Source organism: Artibeus jamaicensis, unplaced genomic scaffold (genome assembly GCF_021234435.1).
Source record: "Artibeus jamaicensis isolate MK-2021 breed Jamaican fruit bat unplaced genomic scaffold, CSHL_Jam_final contig_447, whole genome shotgun sequence".
In the NCBI taxonomy this organism is placed as follows: domain Eukaryota; kingdom Metazoa; phylum Chordata; class Mammalia; order Chiroptera; family Phyllostomidae; genus Artibeus; species Artibeus jamaicensis.
Window position 1 is genome coordinate 238,914 of NW_026521834.1, and position 25,342 is coordinate 264,255.

At 40.1% G+C, this 25,342-nt stretch overlaps 1 pseudogene; it reads left to right on the forward strand.

Moving 5' to 3' along the window:
* The first annotated feature begins 279 nt into the window (after positions 1 to 279).
* LOC119049406 (ubiquitin-fold modifier-conjugating enzyme 1-like) lies at positions 280 to 24,525 on the forward strand (annotated as a pseudogene).
* The last annotated feature ends 817 nt before the right edge of the window (positions 24,526 to 25,342 follow it).

The following is a 25,342-nucleotide window of genomic DNA, read 5'->3' on the forward strand; positions in this document are numbered from 1 at the left end:
TCCTATTGCCTATTGGATCAAATCCAGGCTTCCCATACAGACATTCAAAGTTGCCCATCAACTGGATCCTCTCCACTGTCCTGTGCAAATGCTTACACTATAAGCATTGTAGTTCTGTTTGGGTCAAGATGATCTGCTCATGGTCTCTGGTCTTGTCTGTGTCCCTGAATCTAAAGGCTTCTCTCCTTCTAGCTGAGGCCATCTGACACTCTGCATGCCCCCACACATGGACAGGGTTAATGCCTCAGTTTGGCCCCACTCTCTTGGTACAATACTGACATGAGGTAAGTAGACCCACCCCATGTACAATTTAGTTCCAGGTTTGGCTCTGTTCAGTGTGTCCCTTACTCCTTGGAATCTCTGAGCCTTATACCATTTTTCCCTGAGCTATGGTAGAACAGATTCTTACAGCTCATCCAGGCCCACAGGAGGGAGAGACAGATGGCGCAAAGTGGGAAGGCTTAGCTTCTCCTTGCTTCACAACGCAGTCAGGGCTGCTCAGTTTGGCCTGTTCTACACATGAGCTTACACTAGATTGTAATTGAAGAGTGTTGTATGACAAAGGGGCTTTAAACATATTGATCTAGACTTGACTAATTTCTTTTTGATGTAAAAATGGAGTGCAGGTTGGAAAGATTTGCTCTTCCTATTTGCTTCCTGGCAAGATTCCTACAGGGACACAGTGGCAGGAGCTTTAGTGTGAGAGAGTGTGAACCTTGCCCTGAGGCCTTGGAATTTCCACTCAGTCTCTTTCCAGGGGCAGCAGTTGTTCAGTCCAAATTATTTTGAGAAATTCTATAATCCTTGAATTAGTAGGTGGTGCCTCTGTGAGTTTATATTAGGCAAGAGCTGGTAAAACAACAACGGAGAGCCATGATGGAATGTGGTATGTTGTGGTATTAGGGATGGAGGATGGGATAGAAGACTTGGAAACTTTCTTTTTGGGAGCTTAGGGAAAGAAAGTAAATTTCATTTCTGCCACCAAGTGCCCAATCTTGCCTTGCAAAGGCCCATGAGCTATTTGTTTTCAGAAGTCAAAAATCCCACTTCCCCAAAACACCTGCTCCTGACAGACAGTGTCTGTTTCAGGGTTTATTTTTAGCCAATATTAGCTGCCACCCAGCACTGTTTCATCCCCAGCAAAATTCCTGTTTTCTACCCCAAACCTATATAATTTTATTAACCAATGTCACCCCAATAAATTCAATTTAAAAAATAAAATAAATATTTAGCTAACTGAGTTAATTGGTAATTTCTTCCTTATGCCTTGTGAATCCAGTAATTCTAATCCAGAACTGAATAAATTACCAAAACTTGCTGAGAATTGCATTTTGAAGCAAATTGCCAATATTTGAATTGCATACATGTTTATAGTTGTGTCAAAAATTGTATTGTACTTGAGATACCACTTTACACCAGTCAGGATGGCTATCATAAACAAAGCAACAAACAACAAATGTTGGAGAGGTTGTGGGGAAAAGGGGTCCTTAGTTCACTGTTGGTGGGATTGCAGACTGGCACAACCATTATGGAAAACAGTATGGAATTTTCTCAGAAAAATAAAAATCGATCTGCCTTTTGACCCAGCAATTCCACTGCTGGGATTATATCCTAAGAATCCTAAAACATCAATATCAAAGAACCTATGCTCATAGGTTCTCACATAGGTTATCAAAGAACCTATGCTCACAATGTTCATAGCAGCACAATTTACAATAGCCAAGAGTTGGAAACAACCTAGGTGCCCATCAGTAAATGAATGGATCCAAAAATTGTGGTACATATACACAATGGAATTCTATGCAGCAGAGAGAAAGAAGGAGCTACTACCCTTTGCAACAACATGGATGGAACTGGAAAGCATTATGTTGAGTGAAATAGGCCAGGCATTGAAGGACAAATACCATATGATCTCACCTTTGACAGGAAGCTAAAGAATAAAACAAACAAGCAAACAGAATAAAAACAAAGAGACTGAAATAGAGAACAAGTGGGCAGCGACCAGAGGGGAGATGGAAGAGAATTTAAGGGGAAAAATGGGGAGGGATTTTGAGGAACAAGTATGAAAGTCACAGGGATGAGGACTGGGGGGGGATGGGAGGGAGGTGGGGAAACGGGGCAGGGGGGCTGGGAGGGGAGAAATAGACAAAAAACTGTACTTGAAAAATAACTAAATAAAAAAATTTAAAAAAACAACATAATTTTTTCCCTAAAATCACCCTCATTTTTATCAAAGAGCCAAATCAAGACCAATTCATTTACTGTATTAATTCCAGTTTCAATCTGGTGATTATTTGCATAAATAAAAAAGGAAAATTAATTATTCATATAGGCTTTCCAAGCCACAACATTGCCATAGGCATTGCCTGTAGTACCTTCAGATTTGGGTGAGCTTTCTAAATTCTTGAGGTCCCTGAAATATCTTGAGGTTCTTCCCATGCCATCTTTCAGGAAAATAACCTTTTCTTCTCACCTGTAAAGACTGCCATGAGCTATGTGACCAAGCAAGGTACTAGGCCATTTCTCCAAAAGGCTTTTATTGGCTTCAAAGTCAATGTTAATTTCGTATGGCTTTCTTTTTTAAGTATATTTTATTGATTATGCTATCATAGTTGTCCTAATTTTTATACCTTCTACCACCCTCCTCCCAGCCTCACCCTCTAGCACTCCCCCCCTCCCACAGTTCATGTCCATGAGTTCTATATATAAGTTCTCTGGTTTCTCCATTTTCTATACTATGTTAACCTCCCCCTAACTATTTTGTGCCTATCTATTCTGCTTCTTATTCCCTGTACCTTTTCTCCCCATTGTTCCCCTCTTCTTTCACATTGATAACCCTCCATGTGATCTCCATTTCTGTGCTTCTGTTCCTGTTCTAGTTGTTTATTTGTTTTTATTTTTTAAGTTCAGTTTTTGACAAATGTGGGTTTGTTGTCATTTTACTGTTCATAGTTTTAGATATTTTATTTCTTAGATAAGTTCTTTTAACATTTCATATAATAAGGGCTTGGTGATGATGAACCCCTTTAACTTGACCTTATCTGGGAAGCACTTTATCTGCCCTTCCAGTCTAAATGATAGCTTTGCTGGATAGAGTAATCTTGGATGCAGGTCCTCACCTTTCATGACTTCAAATACTTTCCAGTCCCTTCTTGCCTGCAAGGTTTCTTTTAAGAAATCAGCTGATAGTCTTATGGGAACTCCTTTGTAGGTAACTGTCTCCTTTTCTTTTATTGCTTTCAAGCTTCTCTCCTTATCTTTAATCTTGCATAACTTAATTATATTTGTGCCTCGGTGTGCTCCTTCTTGGGTCCAATTTCTTTGGGACTCTCTAGGCTGCCTGGAATTTCTGGAAGTCTATTTCAGGAATAGACTTTCTTCACCAGATTGGGAAAGTTTTCCTTCATTATTTTTTAAAATAAATTTTCAGTATCTTGCTCTTATTCTTCTCCTTCCAGCACCCCCATGATTCAGATGCTGGGATGTTTAAAGTTGTCCCAGAGGCTCCTAAGCATATCCTCATTTTTTTGCACTCTTGTTTCTTCATTCTGTTCCAGATGGATGCTTATTTTTTCATTTTGTTCCAAATCTTTGATTTGAGTCCTGATTCCCTTCCTTTCACTATTAGTTCTCTGTACATTTTCTTTTATTTCACTTTATGTAGACTTCATTTGTTCTTTTATTTTGTGACAGAGCTCAAGCAATTCTGTGAACAGCCTGATTACCAGTGTTTTGAACTCTGCATCTGATCGGTTGGCTATCTCCTCCTCACTTAGCTCTTTTTCAGGAGTTTTGATCTGTTCTTTCATTTGGGTCAAATTTCTTTGTCTTGGTGCACCTGTTTGTTACATTGGTACACTCCTTACATGTAAAAGGTGGAGCCTTATGTATTTGTCAGGGGTGGGAAATCCTCTTTGCTGCTTTGTGGCGCTGTTGGGGGCATGGGGCAGAGAGGGAACAATGCCACTTGCTCTGTTCTTGTCCCACTTTCTGTCACTTCCCTCCCTTCCCACAAGTGATTTGTGCCCTCTAGGTGCTGATTTGCAGGTGGGTGGATTTTTGCTTGTTTTAGGATCCTGTGAGTCTCTCCAGCATCGCTCCTGTGAGACTGAGTTACTCTCACCACCACAGTCCCCACAGATCTTTTCCTCAAACTGTGGTTTTGAGTCCTTAGTTTCCTGTGCTGAAACCCAGGGTTTTGTGGTCCATCTCACTCCCCCAGTTTCCCCCAGGCTTGTCTGCTCCTGAATGTGGGATTGCCTGTGTGTTCCACTAGCCACTGCCTTGCCCACCCCATCCTTCAGCCACTGTCTTGTTGCATTCTCTCCACCATGCTGCCCTTCTCTGCCCCTCCTACCTCTGGTTGAATGTTTCTTCAATTCCTTTATTTTTGGACTTCTATGCAAATGTTTTTCTGGCAGTTTTGGTTGTTCTTTGTTTTTAAATTGGTTGTTTTCCTTCTTTTGGTTGTTCAAGGACATCAAGCATTTCTGCCTACACCTCCATCTTGGCCCTCTACTGTTCCTTACAGCTTTCTGATGACACCCAAAGTTCAGGCAAGACTCCTTTCATCATGACACTCCAGACAAAGACTTAGGTGATAAAATCACAACTGGAAACTGGCTTTATGCACCCTGTTATGAATAAATAAGGTTTTTATTTGGATTTATGCAAACATATTGCATTGGAAAGAATAATACTCATTAAGAGCTTACAAATTCCAGAGGGATCAAGCAGGGAGAAAATATAAATGCCTCAATATTGCTTATAAAAGTGTACTTTACCAAATTGTTTTAAGAAACAGAAAGTTTTCTTATGTCTGAAAGACAAATGATTAAAAATCAGCAATATTTTTAACAAAAAGTTATGAGTCACAATTATCTTCAGTTCCTTATTTCCCCTTAATTAATTTCTGTTTATCCTGATCATCCACAAGCACCTCTATAAATCCAGTTATTTTACATAGCTCCAGCAATCTTCACTCAGTTCAAAGATATCAAAAAATCCATTTTCAGAAATATGCAATTCAAAACAAGTCAGGGTCCTCTCTATGAACCCTCCCCAAGACATAATATATTTTGCAAATACATTAGAGGAAAATAATGACTGTTTCTAAATGACAAAGCTTAAGATGACGTGGTTATGGAGTTGAGTATAATGCAATTGAGAAAAGAATTTGTTTCCTGAAACAACATTTTAAGATAACAACTAAAATTATAAATGAAAATATAGCAGAACTTATATAATCTCTAAAATATCTACTTTAGCAATAAAAATGTGTATATGAATAGAAGACACTTATTATTTCTTTATTTGACAAAATTTTCCATATACTTTAAGTATATTAAATAGGCTAATTGGTTCCAAAACTTCATTTTTATAAAGGAGGGAGAAAAAATTCTTGAGGTATTCTAGGATCCCATTGGAATAACTGAAATTCATTTCTCAATTAAAAAGTCTCTTAAGTGTGGGAAGATGGCGTCGGAGTAAGAGGGAGCGGATTCTAGCTCCCGCACTCGTGGGTGAAAATCCTGGCAGATCTATAGAAAAGCAGCGCACTAATCCATCAGTTATCCAGCATTTGTGAAATTGAAAGAACAGAGACTCTGTTGGACGCTGAAACACCAGAAAGCGGCAGATCAGTGGGGCTTTGGGGTCCAGAGTAAAGACAAAGCAACAGGGGGGGCTGGCGCCCCAGGCCAGGTGGCCCGGGTGCTGCATCTACAGCCGGGGTCCAGAACCATCGGTCTGAGACCAACACCAGAGAGGTCTACCACAGGAGCTTGGGCACCCAGCGGCTCCAGTGGCCACCAGCGTGGGCCAGCAGCTCCCCTGCATCCTGTATAAGCAAAATTGGATAACACCAGGCAGAGACCTGTCTGCTTGCCGGCTTGCATTTTTGGGGAGGGGTACAAAGACACAGGGCCCGGTTCAACTGCAGACTCTGTGATTGCAAGCCTGGGAGGAATCCAGAGAAGCATTAACCTCACGGGTTTGGTTGGGGACTGAGCAGGAATGAGAGACAGGATGTCCGGAAAGTTTTGTTTTGTTTTATTGAAAGTGGACTGAGGTGTTCTCCTGCCAAGGCAGATTGGCTTGTTTCCTATCCGACCTTGCAGCGAGCCAGGGGGAAAGTGGAGGCTTTTGGGGACTAGCCACACGAATGGGAAGCGCCCTGCCGGTTACTCCGGGTCCCAGAAGGTCTGTTGGAAGCGGAGGCCTCTGAGCCAACACCAGGGGACCGGGAAGCCCGCTGCCGGTTGCGCCAGTCCCAGAAGGACGAGCTCGCGGGCACAGAGAGTCTGGAGAGGCGCCGCAGGACAAGGACGCTCCCTGATGGTTTCCTGCTCGCACGCATAGCCGGACTCTGGCGCGCACTGGCGCAGGGTTCTTTGAGCCGGGGCTACTGGTCCTAGAAGCGCCAGACGGTTTCCCGCGCGAGCGGGGGCGCAGAGAACTCTAGGCTGACGCCACTAGGGTCGGGAAGTGCTGGGGCCAGTGCGGACCAGGAAGTGCTCGGGGCCGGCGCGGACCGGGAAGCGCTGGTTGCACAGTCCCGGACAGCCCGGGAGTGTGCCCGGCAAGTACGCAGGCACCCACACCCCAGTCCGGTAGCCTGGCTAGTGCGCGCGGCGGGTGCACAGGCGCCCACACCCCAAGCTGGTAGCCCGGCTGATGCGCGCACTTGCGCCGGCATCCCAGCACACAGGAAGATCCTGCTACAACGAGAAAAACCAATCTGGACAGTTTGAAACCAACAAGGGAAAGGTTTCTCTGTTGTTGTTGTTACTGTTTATTTGTTTTTTTTTTTTTTTTTTGCCAGAGGTTGGCCAGGGGACCCAGACAAACACAGGAACAGAAGGGATACACACCACGCAGCGTGCCATGATGAGCACACAGAGTTTTTAGGTCTGCTCCCAGTCCTCAGATCGGCTCCCAGCTTCCAGTCTCCCCCCCCTCAGACTATCAGGAAGCCCGGGACGCTGAGGGGTCCTGGGAAAAGAGCTGAGACCCTCAACCCCCTCCCTTTCTGGCCAAGCAAGGTGGGGGGCCAGGAGAGACTTGTTTGATAGAGTTTACAGAGAGGGTGCGGAGGACAAAGGGCCCCAACCAAAGACTCTGTGGTTGCCAGCCCAGGAGAACTCAGAGGTACAGCCTGGGGCTCTGAATCCAGTAGACTCGGCAGCCTGCTCTGCTTCACACCCAGCTTGGCAGCGAGCCCAGGATTGGGCAGAGGGTCTGGGGCCTCCCAACTGAACGGGGACAGGCCTGTGCTCAATCCCGAGGGAACCAGGCAACTAGGCCGGTGCAGGTGCCTGCAAACACAGCAAACCAGACTATGGCAGTAACCCCTGGGAGGGGAGTGCTGCGAGAAAGTCCTAGCTCCCCATTGTAGGGAGCTGGGGGAGAGGCGCCAAGTGTCTGGATCCTGAGAGGGGCTGGCTGAAAAAATCACAACAATCGACCCTCAGCCCACTGCAACCAGAAAAACCGGTTCGGCTAGTTTGAAGCCAACAAGAGACATTCCTTTTTCTGAGGCTGTGTTTGAGAGATTATTTTGGTGCTTTTTTTTTTTTACTTTATTTTATTTTTATTCTTTCTTTTTTTATTTACCTTTCCCCCCTCTCCATTCCTCTTCTTTATCTTTTTGCTTTTTTAAAGTAATCTGTTATTTCTTTTAAACTTTATTACTGTTTCATCTTTCCATACTTTTGTCCTCTTTTCCCGGATTTCCTGTTTTATTTCCTTTTCTTTTCTTTCTAAACTTATTGCTCTTTATTCCATTCCCCTACCATTTTTTCTCTCTTCCTTTTATTTCTTTCCTTATCATTTCTTTTACCCACAAGAGTCACAATCAACTTGAAAATATAAAAAGACCAGAGCTGGACCCATAGAAGAGGCCTCCCAATAGTAGAATCAGAGAGACAAATTGCACATTGTTCTAGGAGAGAAGCCACAAGTTGCTGCATATTTGAGTAGGTGGAAGCAGAGAACAACAGGATAACCAAAAGAGACTGCTCCATTGAAATTCACAGGCATTCCACCACAAAAGTTCACACCATAAACCCAGGGTGTCAAAACAGATTAATCTAAGAAGCTGAGGCTAACAAGAAGAGTCTCACAAACAATGGGAAGACAAAGAAACAATCCCCAAATGAAAGGAAAGGAGGAATCCTCAGAAGGAATGTTAGATGAAACAGAGGCATGTCAACTATCAGATACTGAATTCAAAGCACTGGTGATCAGGAAGTTCAAAGAGCTCGCAATCAGCTACCAGAAACTACAGGGAAGTTACAATGATCTCACTGTGAACTATATCAACATGAAAAAGGAAATGGAAATTATTAGCAAGGGCCAAGAGGAAATGAAGAATACAATTTCTGAATTAAAAAACACAGTGGAAAGCATTAAAAATAGGGTGGATGAAACAGAAGATCGGATTAGTGAATTGGAGGACAAAGTAGAAAGCATCTCACAGAAAGAACAGGAAAGGGAAAAGAGGCTCAGAAAGAATGAAGAGAGATTAAGAGAAATGCAAGACAATATGAAACGTAATAATATCCGAATAATAGGAATACCAGAAGGAGAAGAAGAAGAACAAGGGATAGAAAACATATTTGAAAGAGTAAAGAGAGAAAATTTCCCTAATTTGACAAAAGAAAAAGTCACACAAATCCAGGAATCTCACAGAGTCCCATTCAAGAGGAACCCAAAGAGGCCCACTTCAAGACACATCATCATTAAAATGGCAAACTTCCAAGACAAAGAGAGAATCTTAAAGGCAGCAAGGGAGAAAAAAGAAATAACATACAAGGGCATCCCAATAAGGTTAGCCACTGACTTCTCAATGGAAACACTTCAAGTAAGAAGAGATTGGCAAGAAATATTCCAAGTAATGAGAAACAGAGGCCTACAACCAAGGCTACTTTACCCAGCAAGGCTCTCAATCAAGATAGAAGGCCAAATAAAGAGCTTCCAAGACAAAAGAAGTCTAAAAGAATTTGCTGCCACCAAGCCAGCTCTACAAGAAATACTAAAAGGTCTGCTCTAAGGAAAGGAAGGAAAAGAGACAGACAGAGAGGAACACAGGTACAAAAATGGCAATGAATAAGTACCTATCAATAATAACCTTAAATGTAAATGGATTAAATGCTCCAATCAAAAGACACAGAATAGCGTCATGGATAAGAAAGTATGACCCACACATATGCTGCCTACATGAGACCCACCTCAGGACAAAAGACCATCACAGACTAAAAATCAAAGGCTGGAAACAAATTTTCCAGGCAAACAGACAAGAAAAAAAGCCGGGGTAGCAATTCTCATATCAGACAAAATAGACTTCAAAAAAAGAGCCATTAAGAGTGACCCAGAAGGTCACTTCATAATACTCAAGGGAAGAATCCACCAAGAAGACATTAACATCATAAATATATATGCACCCAACATAGGAGCACCAAAATATATAAGGAAACTCTTAGAGGAATTCAAGAAAGATATAGACAGCAACACAATTATAGTGGGGGATTTGAACACCCCACTATCAAAAATGGACAGATCTTCCAAACAAAATATCAACAAAGACATTGCGGCATTAAACAACACCCTTGATGAAATGGACCTAACTGATATATACAGAGCTCTTCACCCCAAAGAAGCTAAATACACATTCTTTTCAAATGCACATGGAAAATTCTCAAAGATAGATCACATGATAGGGCACAAAACAAGCCTCAACAAATTCAAGAATATTGAAATCATACCAAGCATTTTCTCTGACCATAAGGGACAGAAACTGGAAACCAATCCCAAAGGAAAAAACCCAAAACACCCAAAATCATGGAGACTGAACAGTATGCTATTAAACAATGAATGGGTCAAGAATGAAATTAGGGAAGAAATCAAAAAGTTTCTGGAAACAAATGAAAATGATCTCACAACAACCCAAAACTTATGGGATACAGCCAAGGCAGTCCTGAGAGGGAAGTTTATAGCAATACAGGCCTACCTAAAGAAAACAGAAACATTTCAAACAAATGAACTTACTCTACACCTGCAAGAACTCGAGGAACAACAACAAAAACAGCCCAAAGCAAGTAGAAGGAAGGAAATAACTAAGATCAGAGCAGAACTAAATGACATAGAGACTAAAAGTACAATTCTAAAGATCAATGAATCCAGGAGTTGGTTCTTTGAAAAAATAAACAAAATAGACAAGCCTTTAAGTAGGCTCATCAAGAAAAGAAGGGAACGGACACAAATAAACACAATCAGAAATGAAAGAGGAGAGATTACAACTGATACCACAGAAATAGGGAGGATTGTAAGAAATTACTATGAAGAACTGTATGCCAAGAAATTTGAGAACCTAGGGGAAATGGACACATTTCTAGAAAAATATAATCTCCCAAAACTCAATGAAAAAGAAGTAGAACACCTGAATAGACCAATAACAGCAAAAGAAATTGAAGCAGTAATCAAAAAACTCCCATCACACAAAAGCCCCGGACCAGATGGATTCACAGGACAATTCTACAAAGCATTTAAGGAAGAGCTAACCCCCATTCTTCACAGACTATTCCAAAAAATCCAAAAGGATGGAAAACTCCCAAACTCCTTTTATGAAGCCAGCATCATCCTAATTCCAAAACCAGATAGAGATACAACAAAGAAAGAAAACTTCAGGCCAATATCGCTGATGAACATGGACGCTAAAATCCTCAACAAAATATTAGCAAATCGCATCCAACAATATATCCAAAAGATTATACACCATGACCAAGTGGGATTCATCCCAGGGATGCAAGGATGGTTCAACATTCTCAAAACAGTAAATGTAATTCATCACATAAACAAAAGCAAAGACAAAAACCACATGATCATATCAATAGACGCAGAAAAAGCTTTCGATAAGGTACAACACCCATTTATGATAAAAACACTCAGCAAAATGGGAATAGAGGGAACATTCCTCAATATAATAAAGGCCATTTATGAGAAACCTACAGCCAATATCATACTCAATGGACAAAAACTAAAAGCTTTTCCACTAAGATCAGGAACAAGACAAGGATGTCCACATTCACCACTCCTATTCAATATAGTATTAGAAGTTTTGGCCACAGCGATCAGGCAGGAAAAGGAAATAAAAGGCATCCAAATAGGAAAGGAGGAAACAAAATTGTCACTGTTTGCAGATGACATGATAGTGTACGTGGAAAATCCTATAGACTCTACCCAAAAACTGCTCAAACTAATTAATGAGTTTGGCAAAACAGCAGGATACAAAGTCAATATCCAGAAATCAAAGGCATTTTTGTATACCAACAATGAATCAGCAGAAGCAGAAATCAAGAGAAAAATCCCATTTGATATAGCAAAAAGAAAAATAAAATATCTGGGAATAAACCTAACCAAAGAGGTAAAAGACCTGTATGCAGAAAACTACACAGCACTGAAGAACGAAATCAAGGATGACACAAACAAATGGAAACATATACCTCGTTCATGGATTGGAAGAATTAACATCATCAAAATGTCCATACTACCCAAAGCAATTTACAGATTCAATGCAATACCTATTAAAGTACCAATGGCGTATTTCACAGACATAGAACAAACACTTCAAAAATTTATATGGAATCATAAACGAGCCCGAATAGCAGCTGCTCTTTTGAGAAAGAAGAACAATGTAGGAGGGATCACAATACCTGATATCAAACTGTATTACAAGGCCACTGTAATCAAAACAGCCTGGTACTGGCATAAAAACAGGCACATAGACCAATGGAACAGAACAGAGAGCCCAGAAATCAACCCAACCCTCTACAGTCAATTAATATTCGACAAAGGGGGCAGTAACATAAAATGGAGTAAAGATAGCCTCTTCAGCAAATGGTGTTGGGAGAACTGGACAGCTACGTGCAAAAAAATGAAACTTGAGCACCAAGTTACACCATACACCAGAAAAAATTCAAGGTGGATAAAAGACTTAAATATAAGTCGTGACACCATTAAAGTCCTAGAGGAGAACATTGGCAAGAAAATCTCAGATATTCCACGCAGCAACATTTTTACTGATATGTCCCCTAGAGCAAGGAATATAAAGGAAAGAATAAACAAATGGGATCTCATCAAAATAAAAAGCTTCTGCATGGCTAAAGACAACAGTATGAAATTAAAAAGACAACCAACTGTATGGGAAAACATATTTGCCAATGATACCTCAGACAAAGGTTTAATCTCCAAAATATATAAAGAGCTTACACGACTCCACTCTAAGAAGACACCCAACCCAATTAAAAAATGGGAAAAGGACTTGAACAAACACTTCTCCAAGGAGGACATACAGAACATTCAGAGACACATGAAGAGATGCTCAATATCGTTAGCTATCAGAGAGATGCAAATTAAAACCACAATGAGATACCACTTTACACCAGTCAGGATGGCTATCATAAACAAAGCAACAAACAACAAATGTTGGAGAGGTTGTGGGGAAAAGGGGTCCTTAGTTCACTGTTGGTGGGATTGTAGACTGGTACAACCATTATGGAAAACAGTATGGAATTTTCTCAGAAAAATAAAAATTGACCTGCCTTTTGACCCACAATTCCACTGCTAGGATTATACCCCAAGAATCCTAAAACATCAATTTCAAAGAACCTATGCACCACAATGTTCATAGCAGCACAATTTACAATAGCCAAGAGTTGGAAGCAACCTAGGTGCCCATCAGTAAATGAATGGATCCAAAAATTGTGGTACATATACACCATGGAATTTTATGCAGCAGAGAGAAAGAAGGAGCTACTACCTTTTGCAACAACATGGATGGAACTGGAAAGCATTATGCTGAGTGAAATAGGCCAGGCATTGAAGGACAAATACCATATGATCTCACCTTTGACAGGAAGCTAAAGAATAAAACAAACAAGCAAACAGAATAAAAACAAAGACGCTGAAATAGAGAACAAGTGGGCAGCGACCAGAGGGGAGAGGGAAGGAAACTTAAAGGGAAAAAGGAAAAAGGGGGAGGGATTTTGAGGAACAAGTATGAAAGACACAGAGATGAGGACTGGGGGTGTGGGGGGGAATGGGAGGGAGGGGGGAGACGGGGGGGGGAAGGGAAAAAAATGTACTTGAAAAGTAACTAAATAAAATTTTAAAAAAAAGTCTCTTAAAATTTAAACTTTGAGAAGGCTGTCAAACTTAATTGAAAGATTATAACAGTTTTTTTAAACAACACGTTTTATGGAAATAACTTTAATAGACATTAGTTAAATTTAAAACCAATTTTTAACATCAAATAATTTGTCTAAACCATAGGATAATGTTTAATTTATATGTGTTTACTTTCTTTAGGCCAATAAAATATTACACCCTAATTATGCCACCTGGAGTCAGAAAACACACCACATGTAATACACAGATGAACACATATCACATAAAGATTATACACATGAAGACTAACACATAAAAACTATACATATAATTTTACTTACTAATATGGGTAGAGAAAGCACAAGATGTTCTCATTTGCTTCTATTTTTCTTCTTCCCTCTACACCAGGCTTCTGTAACATTCCTAGTTCCTTTAACTCATCTAGAAATCAGACCGATCTAGTTTTAATTCCATTTCCTTCAAAATATATTATTATAATTTATATCTTTTATTATCAAAGCCATATTTTCCCCAACTTAAACACACGTAATTAACATTCTTTAGATTGACAAATTCATGAATAAATTTCATAAAAATCTTACCCCATTTACTAGACCTTTAGCAAAATAATTCTAATTAGTCTAAAATGTGACCTAAGCTGCTCCTTTCCAAAACAAAACAAAACAAAATCTAAAGCAAAGGCAAAATTTCAAGAAGGGACTAGGACGAGCCCTAGAATCTTATCTCCTTATTTTTCTTTCTAACTTAAGCTCACTCTCTAACTACCACACTTTTGCTTCAGCTGCTTCTTTCTTTTCCTTCATGAAGGTCATCTGCAAGGCCTTCAGGAGTATTGGGTATGTCCCCCCAATACTGGTTCACCACCCTGGGATTTACCACATTATTCCTAGGATTCACCTGTGGCCTCTCCGACCTTGCATGTTATCACATACACTCTCTACAAGACAGGAGTATTTTCTGGAATATCCTGTTCATGACACCAGTTGTAATGCAGGACCTCCAAACTGGGAGCAGCTTAAGTGTTCATGATATCCTGGAAAAAAAAAAAAAACTACCCAGAGTGTTAGAGACCACTCTGTGTGGGTTTGGAGATTGTAGCCCTGCTAGAGCAGGTCTTGAAAGAGGCCAGTAAGTCTCACTGGAAAACCAGGAAATGCAGGTGGCAAACATGACCTAATGCTAATACCAAGGGGCCCCATGGAAAATAAGGCCTGATAAATACATTATATCCTTTGAAGCTCATTTTGCTTTATATAGCCCTGTTAATATAAGCTGGATGTTTAAGTTCAAGGCATAAGGAGTATTATCTAATTAAACATGTCTTAAAAATTATCTGGCATGAGCATGACTAACAGACCTCAAGTCAGATTTCTCTGTTCCTTCAATTGTTATCTATAGATAATACCTGTTTTTGTATGACTAATACCTGTTGACATTGATCGATGAGCCATGCATGCATACTGTTTACCCTTGCACATTCCAACCCCAATAAAAGCTGTTTCAGAGAAGGGCTCATGGCATTCTCCACTAGAGGGGATCACCATCCTCTTTCCTGCTGGAACAACAAGACTGTGTACAGGATAATTTTTCTCATCCGTGGTGGCTGGGAGAGCTCTGCTGGATGTGCATCTCTCATACCAGAGGACTAGCAGTTGTCAACCTGCCATTTATTACTCACATTATAGAAGTGCACTGATGGCAGTGGGTCAGTGAGAGAGAGACCACACTCTTCCAGTTTGAGGCTCATTATGAAGGGTCCCAGACAGAGGAGGCACATGTCCTATGCATGACTCTAAACAAATTATCTCAGTGTGTCCATGTAGAAAGGTCAAGAAGTAGTCACAGAACAAGAAGCGACTCCCAAAAAGAGATAAGGAAGGAGTTACAATTCATTCCCCAAATAATACACATTCCTTCTGGCCAGGGCCCTTCTGGCCAACCCTCATCAAGGGTTATGGGAGAGTTATGTCAGCATCAACTCCACAAGTTCAAAGCCTCAGAGATCTTTCAGTGAAAAAAAGACCAAAACCCTTGAGATAGAATGCTGACATATTGTCACGAGTATATCTTCTTTCTAGCCTTCCCCAAAGGAGTCTTTCTACAGCCATTTTCCAGGCAACTGTACTTAGGTGGAGGGGAAATACTGATACCTTTTCATACTGTATTTAGTGCTGGCTCTGAGCTTAAATCATGAGGGCCCAGAACAACACTCTTGAGGAGTGTGCCACGTTATAGAGACCTTTTTAAAAAATCAAGGTATCAGGTTTGGTGATTATATCTCAGGCTTCCTGCCTAACTAAGTCAGGAGGAAACACATGGAATTGGGGCTGAGTCCATATCACAATAGTTCTAGTAGGTCCACAAACACATCCTTTGTCTTCCCAAGATCTGGAGTGTATATTGGGAATAATACTCAAGCACTAACAAGCCTCATGTTTCCCTGACCTATAGAGTGAGAGCTATCATGGTACGGAAAGAGTGGAATGCTTTTTGCTGCTATACTAAATGGTGGATCAAAGCAATGCCCAATTTATGGTGAAGAGATTAAAAATGCCATTAAATCCCTGAAAGAGGCAAAGAGAAGGATCCCCATTTACTTTATTTGACTCATGTAGAAGGCAGATAGGCCTTTGAACATGGTAGAAGACTATCATAAACCAAATCAGGTGAAGACTAAATTTGGAACTTATGTTACAAACATGATATATTTTTTAAATTTTACTTTATTTTAATTGCTGTTAAAGTACAGCAATTGTACCTTTTCTGCCTTTTACCTCCATCCCAGCCCACCTCCCACAGACCTCCCCACCTCCTTCCCATTTCCAACATCCTTTGTTTTTGTCCATGTGTCCTTTATACTTGTTCCTGCAAACCTTTCCCCTGAAATTCTCTCCCCTCTTTCCTCTGGTCACTGTCAACCTGTTCTCAATTTCAGTGTCTTTGGTTATATTTTGCTTACAAACATGAGTTTGTATATTTTTAACAGAGTAAATCAACACATACCCTTTCACCTAATATGCAAGTGTTCAGATGAAAATTATTTTTATTTCTATAACAGTAAGAAAAGAACAGCATAATTGCCCAGATGATGTAACTCAGCAGACTGAGCACAGGCCTGTGAACCAAAGGGTTGCTGGTTCCATTCCCAATCAGGGTACAAGCTTGGGTTGTGGGCCAGGACTCTAGTAGGAGGCATGTGATAGGCAGTCACACATTGATGTTTGTCTCCCTCTCTTTCTCCCTTTCTTCTCCTCTCCCTAAAAATAAATATATAAAACATTTAAAAGGAAAAGAAAAGCATAATTGAAAGGGCTGTTTTCTCCATCTTGCTGAAGAATTACATCAATTGTCTAGAGCCATGCCATTTTTTACTCTAAATGGTATGCATTTCTCAATTTTGTGGTTAAGAGGGAGGGTATCTTTGAGTCCTCATGGGAGAAAAAGTTAGAAGGTCAATAAGTGAGTTTCCACATGAAAAATATACTCTAACACTCCTATCTCCCTAAAATTTTTCATTTTTTTCCTCTATGTTTTACCAAAGAATTTCTGTTATTGCTGATGAGAAGTCTGCTGAGGTTCTTTTGTAGTTAATATATCTCTTACATAACTTTTAGAATTTTTTATTATTTTAATGTTTTGCAGTTTATCTATTATATGGTGTTTGGAGGTTTATATTATTTTATAAAGATTTTATTTATTTATTTTTAGAGAGAGGGAGTGAAATATTGATGAATGAGAAAAACATCAGTCAGTTGCATTTCACATGCCCCCAACTAGGGACTGGCTCAAAACCCAGGCATGTACCTCTTGGCTTACAAGACAGTGCCCAAACCACTGAGCCACCCCACTCAGGGTGGACATTTATTACATTTAACATAAGTTTTGTAAAGCTGAATGCTCATTTCTTTCTTTTATTTTAGGAATACACCATTTTACCGTCCATTATTGTGTCTGTCATTTTCTCTATTTTCCCCCTAAACTTTTATTACACCATATTGGAGCACCTCATGTATTTTAATTCCTTTCAGATTTTCTATCTTTTAATTCATTATAATTAAATTCTAAGAGATTTTATATATTCCCCTATTCTTTAATTCTCTCTACAGCTCTGTCCAGTCTATAATTTGGACCAATTTTTATTTAATGCTATATTTTTCAGTTTAAAGATATATACTGTGGGTTTTGCTTTTTTTTGTACTTGCAAGTTTTTTGCTTCCTAAAGCCTGTTTTTCTTTTGAACATGCTACTCCATGTTTTATTTCTTTGAGAATTTCAACCATGAAAACATGAATATTTAAAAAATTTTTTCGATTACTTTGTTACTGCTATTTCTCAGGTGTGATTGTTTATTTTTTTCTTTCCTTAAATTTAATTAATTATTGTTCAAGTACACTTATCTGTTTTCTACTCCCATCCCAGCCCCTACCCAGTGCTCCTCACTTCCCTCCCATTTCCACCCCCCTTAGTTTTTATCCATGTGTACTTTATACTTGTTCCTGTAAATCCTTCCCCTTTTTCCCCTGAAATTCCCTCCCGTCTCTCCTCCGGTCACTTTCCCCCTGTTCTGTATTTCCGTGTTTTTGTTTTTATTTTGCTTGTTTGTTTGTTTTGTTGTTTAGCTTCCTGTTAAAGGTGAGATCATATGGTATTTGTCTTTCAACACCTGGCCTATTTCACTCAGCATAATGCTTTCCAGTTCCACCCATGCTGTTGCAAAGGGTAGTAGCTCCTTCTTTCTCTCTGCTGCATAGAATTCCACTGTATATATGTACCACAATTTTTTGATCCATTCATTCACTGATGGGCACCTAGGTTGCTTCCAACTCTTGGCTATTGTAAATTGTGCTGCTATGAACATTGTGGTGCATAGGTTCTTTGATATTGATGTTTTAGGATTCTTAGGATATAATCCTAGCAGTGGAATTGCTGGGTCAAAAGGCAGGTCGATTTTTATTTTTCTGAGAAAATTCCATACTGTTTTCCATAATGGTTGTACCAGTCTGCACTCCCACCAACAGTGAACTAAGGACCCCTTTTCCCCACACCCTCTCCAACATTTGTTGTTTGTTGCTTTGTTTATGATAGCCATCCTGACTGGTGTAAAGTGGTATCTCATTGTGGTTTTAATTTGCATCTCTCTGACAGCTAACGATATTGAGCAACTCTTCATGTGTCTCTGGATGTTCTGTATGTCCTTGGAGAAGTGTTTGTTCAAGTCCTTTTCCCATTTTTTAATTGGGTTGGGTGTCTTCTTAGAGTGGAGTCGTGTAAGTTCTTTGTATATTTTGGAGATTAAACCTTTGTCTGAGGTATCATTGGCAAATATGTTTTCCCATACACTTGGATCTCTTTTTACTTTAATACTGTTTTTTTTTTAGCCGTGCAAAAGCTTTTAATTTTGATGAGATCCCATTTGTTTATTCTTTCCTTTATGTCCCTTGCTCTAGGGGACATATCAGTAAAGAAGTTGCTGCATGAAATATCTGAGATTTTCTTGCCAATGTTCTCCTCTAGGACTTTAATGGTGTCATGGCTTATATTTAAGTCTTTTATCCACCTTGAATTTATTCTGGTGTATGGTGTAAGTTGGTGCTCAAGTTTCTTTCTTTTTTTCTTTTTTTGCACATAGCTGTCTAGTTCTCCCAACACCATTTGTGGAAGAGGCTATTATTAGTCCATTTTATGTTGCTGCCCCCTTTGTTGAATATTAATTGGCCATAAAGAGTTGGGTTTATTTCTGGGCTCTCTGTTCTGTTCCATTGGTCTATGTGCCTGTTTTTATGCCAGTACCAGGCTGTTTTAATTACAATGGCCTTGTAATACAGTTTGATATCACGTATTGTGATCCCTCCTACTTTGTTCTTTCTCAAAAGTGCAGCTGCTATTTGGGGTCGTTTATGGTTCCATATAAATTTTTGAAGTGTTTGTTCTATATCCGTGAGGTAATTCATTGGTATTTTAATAGGTATTGCATTGAATCTGTATATTGCTTTGGGTAGTATGGACATTTTGATGATGTTAATTCTTCCAATCCATGAACAAGGGATATGTTTCCCTTTGTTAGTGTCTTCCCTGATTTCTTTCTTCAGGGCTGTGTAGTTTTCTGCATACAGGTCTTTTACCTCCTCAGTTAGATTTATTCCCAGATATTTTATTTTTGGTTTTGCTATATCGAATGGGATTTTTTTCCTTGATTCCTGCTTCAGCTGATTCATTGTTGGTATACAAAAATGCCTTTGATTTCTGGATATTGACTTTGTAACCAGCTGTTTTGCCAAATTCATTAATTAGTTTTACCAGTTTTTGGGTAGAGTCTATAGGATTTTCCACGTACACTATCATGTCATCTGCAAACAGTGACAGTTTTGCTTCCTCCTTTCCTATTTGGATGCCTTTTATTTCATTTTCTTGCCTGATCGCTGTGGCCAAAACTTCCAATACTATATTGAATAGAAGTGGTGAAAGTGGACATCCTTGTCTTGTTCCTGATCTTAGTGAAAAAGCTTTTAGTTTTTGCCCATTGAATATGATGTTGGCTGTAGGTCTCTCATATATGGCCTTTATTGTATTGAGGAATGCTCCCTGTATTCCCACTTTGCTGAGTGTTTTTATCATAAATGGGTGTTGTACCTTATCAAAAGCTTTTTCTGCATCTATTGATATGATCATGTGATTTTTGTCTTTGCTTTTGTTTATGTGATGTATTACATTTACTGATTTGCAAATATTGAACCATCCTTGCATCCCTGGGATGAATCCCACTTGGTCTTGGTGTATGATCTTTTTGATATATTATTGGATGGGATTTGCCAATATTTTGTTGAGAATTTTAGCATCTATGTTCATCAGCGATATTGGCCTGAAGTTTTCTTTCTTTGTTGTGTCTCTATCTGGTTTTTGAATTAAGGTGATGCTGGCTTCATAAAAAGAATTTGGGAGTTTTCCATCCTTCTGGATTTTTTGGAATAGTCTGTGGAGAATAGGGGTTAGCTCTTCCTTAAATGTTTTGTAGAATTCTCCTGTGAAACCATCTGCCAAGGGCTTTTGTGTGATGGGAATTTTTTGATTACTGTTTCAATTTCTTTTGGTGTTATTGGTGTGTTTAGATTTTCTGCTTCTTATTCACTGAGTTTTGGAAGATTGTATTTTTCTAGAAATGTGTCCATTTCCCCTTGGTTTTCACGTTTCTTGGCATAGAGTTCTTCATAGTAATTTCTTACAATCCCTTCTTATTTCTGTGGTGTCAGTTGTAATTTCTCCTCTTTCATTTCTGATTGTGTTTATTTGTGTCCTCTCTCTTCTTTTCTTGATGAGCCTACTTAAAGGCTTGTCTATTTTGTTTATCTTCTCAAAGAACCAACTCCTGGATTCATTGATCCTTAGAATTGTGCTTTTAGTTTCTATGTCATTTAATTCTGCTCTAATCTTGGTTATTTCCTTCCTTCTGCTTGCTCTGGGCTGCCTTTGTTGTTGTTCCTTGAGTTCTTGCAGGCATAGGGTTAGGTTGTTTCTTTGAAATGTTTCTATCTTCTTTAGGTAGGCCTGTATTGCTATAAACTTCCCTCTCAGGACTGCCTTCACTGTGTCCCATAAGTTTTGTGTTGTTGTGAGATCATTTTCATTTGTTTCCAGAAATGTTTTGATTTCTTCCCTAATTTCATTCTTGACCCATTAGTTGTTTAATAGCATACCATTCAGTCTCCGTGATTTTGGGTACTTTGAGTTTTTTCTATTGGGGTTGGTTTTCAATTTCAGTCCCTTGTGGTCAGAGAAACTGCTTGATATGATTTCAATTTTCTTGAATTTGTTGACGCTCGTTTTGTGTCCTATCATGTGGTCTATCTTTGAGTATTTTCCATGTGCATTTGAAAAGAATGTGTATTTAGCTTCTTTGTGATGAAAGGCTCTCTATATATCAGTTAAGTCCATTGATATTTTATTTGGAAGATCTGTCTGTTTTTGATATTTGTTTGTTAAAATCCCCTACTATAATTGTGTTGCTGTCAATATCTTTCTTGAAGCCCTCTAGAATTTCCTTGATATATTTGGGTGCCCCTATGTTTGGTGCATATATGTTTACAATGTTAATGTCTTCTTGGTGGATTCTTCCCTTGAGCATAATGAAGTGAGCTTCTGGGTCTCTCTTTATGGCCCTTTTTCTGAAGTCTATTTTGTCCGATATGAGAACTGCTACTCCAGCGTTTTTTTCTTGTCCGTTTGCTTGGAAAACTTGTTTCCAGCCTTTCACTTTTAGTCTGTGATGGTCTTTTGTCCTGAGGTTGGTCTCTTGTAGGCAGCATATGTGTGGATCATGGTTTCTTATCCATTGAGCTATTCTGTGTCTTTTGATTGGAGCATTTAATTCATTTACATTTAAGGTTATTATTGATAGGTAGTTATTCATTGCCATTTTTGTACCTGTGTGCCTCTCTGTCTCTCTCTTTTCCTTCCTTCCCTTAAAGCAGTCCTTTTAGTATTTCTTGTAGAGCTGGTTTGGTGGAGGCGTATTTTTTAGACTTCTTTTGTCTTCGAAGGTCTTTATTTGGCCTTCTATCTTGATTGAGAGCCTTTCTGGGTAAAGTAGTCTTGGGTGCAGGCCTCTGGTTCTCATTACTTGGAATGTTTCTTGCCATTCTCCTCTTGCTTGGAGTGTTTCCATTGAGAAGTCAGTAGCTAACCTTATTGGGGCTCCCTTGTATGTTATTTCTTTTTTCTCCCTTGCTGCCTTTAAGGCTCTCTCTTTGTCTTGGAATTTTGCCATTTTGATGATAATGTGTCTTGAAGTGGGCCTCCTTGGGTTCCTCTTGATTGGGACTCTGTGATTCCTGGGTGTGTGTCACTTTTTCTCTCATCAAATTAGGGAAATTTACTCTCAATACTCTTTCAAATACATTTTCTATCCCTTGTTCTTCTTCTCCTTCTAGTATTCCTATTATTCGGGTATTATTACGTTTCCTATTGTCTTGCATTTCTCTTAATCCCTCTTCCTTTTTTCTGAGCCTCTTTTCATTTTCTTGCTCTTTCTGTGAGATGCTTTCTACTTTGTCCTTCAACTCACTAATCCTATCCTCCGCCTCATCTATCCTACTTTTCAAACTTTCTACTGTGTTCTTCAATTCAGAAATTGTATTCTTTATTTCCTCTTGTCCCCTGCTGATATTTTCTATTTCCTTTTTCTTGTTGATGTAGTTTGCAGAGATATCATGGTAGTTCCCCTGTAGTTTCTGATAGCTCACTGTGAGCTTTTGAACTTCGTAATAAACAGTGCTTTGAATTCACTATCTGATAGTTGATTAGCCTCTATTTCATCTAACATTCTTTCTGAAGTTTCTGCTTTTTCTTTCATTTGGGGATTGTTTCTTTGTCTTCCCATTGTTTGAGACTCTTGTTGTTAGTCTCAGCTTCTAAAATTGATCTGTTCTGACACCCTTGGTTTATGGTGTGAATTTCTGTGGTATGATACCTGTGAAGTTCAGTGGTGCAGACTCCTTCAAGTATCTTGATGTTCTCCGTCTCCACCTACTCTCATGCTGGTCCTCGCGCTGGTCTCCATGCTGGTTGGCTACCACTGCTGAGTGTCCCAGCTCCAGTAGCTGACTCCTCCAGCACCCAGTCCAATTGCTAAGGCAGCAGCACAGGGGCCGAGAATCCCAGCTCCCTTACCTGACTCCTCTGGTGCCCAGGACTGTCACAGGGGTTTGGAGTGTCCAGGCTCCCGTAGCTGACTCCCTGGCTAGTCCCGCTGCAATGGCAGCGGCACAGGGGCTAGGATGTCCTGGCTCCCATACCTGACTCCCCAGCATTTAGTCTGTTTGCTATGGCAGTGGCACAAGGGCCGAGAATGTCCCGGCTCCTGTAGTGGCTCTCTGGTGCCCAGGCCCATCTGCATAGCAGCACAGGGACCTCCAGTGTTCCAGCTCTCATACCTGACTCCTCTGGCATCCAGTACCATCACAGGGGCTTGGAGTGTCTGGCTCCCGAACCTGACTCCCCAGCTCCCAGGCCTGTTGCTATGGCGGAGGCACAGGGGTCGCGTGTATCCCAGCTCCACTAACTGACTCTGCTGTTGTCTGGTGTTTAGGCATCGGTCACAATCTCTGGTCTTTTAATTTCATAAATGCTGGGTAACGGGTGGTTTATTGTGCTGTTTCTGTATAGATCTGCCAGGATTTTCACCCATGAGTACAGGAGCTAGAAGCTGCTCAGTCCTACTCTGTTGCCATCTTCCCAGCATCCTGCCTGTCTAGTATTAGAGTTATTTGAGTCTGTTTTTCATGTTGTATTCTGTGCTCTTAGAAAGCAAACACAGAGTTAACAAAATAAATACTTTAATTTCTTTTATTGACTAGCAGGGTTTATAAAATTTGGAGGGAATAGCTCTGTAGATATTTAAAGGCTAAAAATAGTCATCCTGAGCCTAGGACTGATACTTCAAATTTTGAAGACCCACCTACTTTCTAGCCCTTGTTCTAAGGTAAGTGAGGTCAGCACTTGATAAGAAATGCCACTGAGTAGGCCAAGAATTTCCCACATCCATTCCCACCCAGTGTTGTCTCTAACAGCGGAGCCAGACAGGTGGTCTTAGGAAAGGCATGGTGTTGATACCCAAACACTAGGAGGGCTGTTGTCCCTTTGCTCCTACTCTGGACCTATCATCTGAGGCTGAAATGCTACTTAAACTATGAAAAATTTGCAGGAACACAGGCACTTAGCAATGAAAATGGTTATTTAAAAGAAACAGCAGTCATCTAAGATCATTTATTTGGCATGTCTATATGTTGGGCTTTGGACTAGAGACTGAGAAACATGACCCTGAAAAGTTAAGAATGATGGGTAAGGTGCCCTCGTCCAAGATGGTGGACAACGTCACCCAGTGTGGTGTTTGAGATCCAGGTGCTGAAGACTAACACCAAACCTTGAGATCAGGAATTGTTAAGTACAGCAATTCAAGGAGGAATTATCATTCTCTCATGTAGTATGCGGTGAACAAGAATTCAGACACTGGTTGGTTCCAACTAGAGTCCAACAAGGAAGGGACTAGTTGGTTTGTAAAATCTATAATCTCCTCAAATACGAGTTTGGCATTGAATTTCACATTCCTATCACATACCTTACTACTGCTCCAGAAATTGCAGTCCTGAACTGGATGGAAAAACAGCCAAGATGTACAGGGGTAGCAAAATTTGTTTGGCAGATCACATTTAAGTCTTTGTGGGCCAGGAAATACCCTAGTTTAGACTATCTTATCTCATGCCTCTGGGGCTGGGTCCATGGCAGGCAGTGGAAATCCTGGGTCTGATTCAGAGAGGTGTGATTCAGCATAAAGAGAAATACAACTGAAGGATCAAGCCACTGAGGCTGGATGGAGCCATGCTTGATAATCTAGTTTCCTGTTTTCTTGTGTATCTCTTACTCATCTAACTGCCTCCCTCGTGTTACTTCCTCCACAATTGCTACTAAGTAGCTGAAACAGGCATTGCTGGAAAAAAAATATTGCTACTGAATTTCTAAGGCTACACAGGAAGGAGAAAGCCTGGGGCTTTGGAAAACCAAAAGGCTATGTATGTTTTTTTCCCCGGTGGAGCAATGTGAGATCCTAGAGAGATAGAGGTGACAGAAAGTGGGTACATAGAGTTTTTGGTTTTTGGAGATAACTCATCAATAAAAACTGCTTCCTTTGGTGCAAAAGATAAAAGAGAAGGAAGGAAGGGAGGAAGAAAAGAGGGAGGGAAGGAAGGAAGGAAGGAAGGAAGGAAGGAAGGAAGGAAGGAAGAAAGGAAGGAAGGAAATGCAGCCTATTGATAGGTGTGTTCCTGAACCGCATTTGTTGAAATTTAATGTGCTTGCTTCAGAAAAACTTGTGAATAGGAGAGTGAGGCTTCCAGACTATTTCACAGGATACAATTTAATTCAGAATGTACCTAGCTATAGTTCTTAACATGACAGAACTCAAGCAGTCTTTAAAATTTGATTCTAACAGAAAAAATCATTCTGCATTCTAATATGGACTGCTGTTTCTACCAAGTACAGCCCCAGCACAGGCTTGGGAGTCCTCTTAAAGGAGAGCACAGGACCACTGCAGTGACAGAAGTTCTGAGTTCTTTGTGCTCTCAGTCAGTATAAATGGCAGGGAGGGATAGACTCTAAAGCTTCTAGT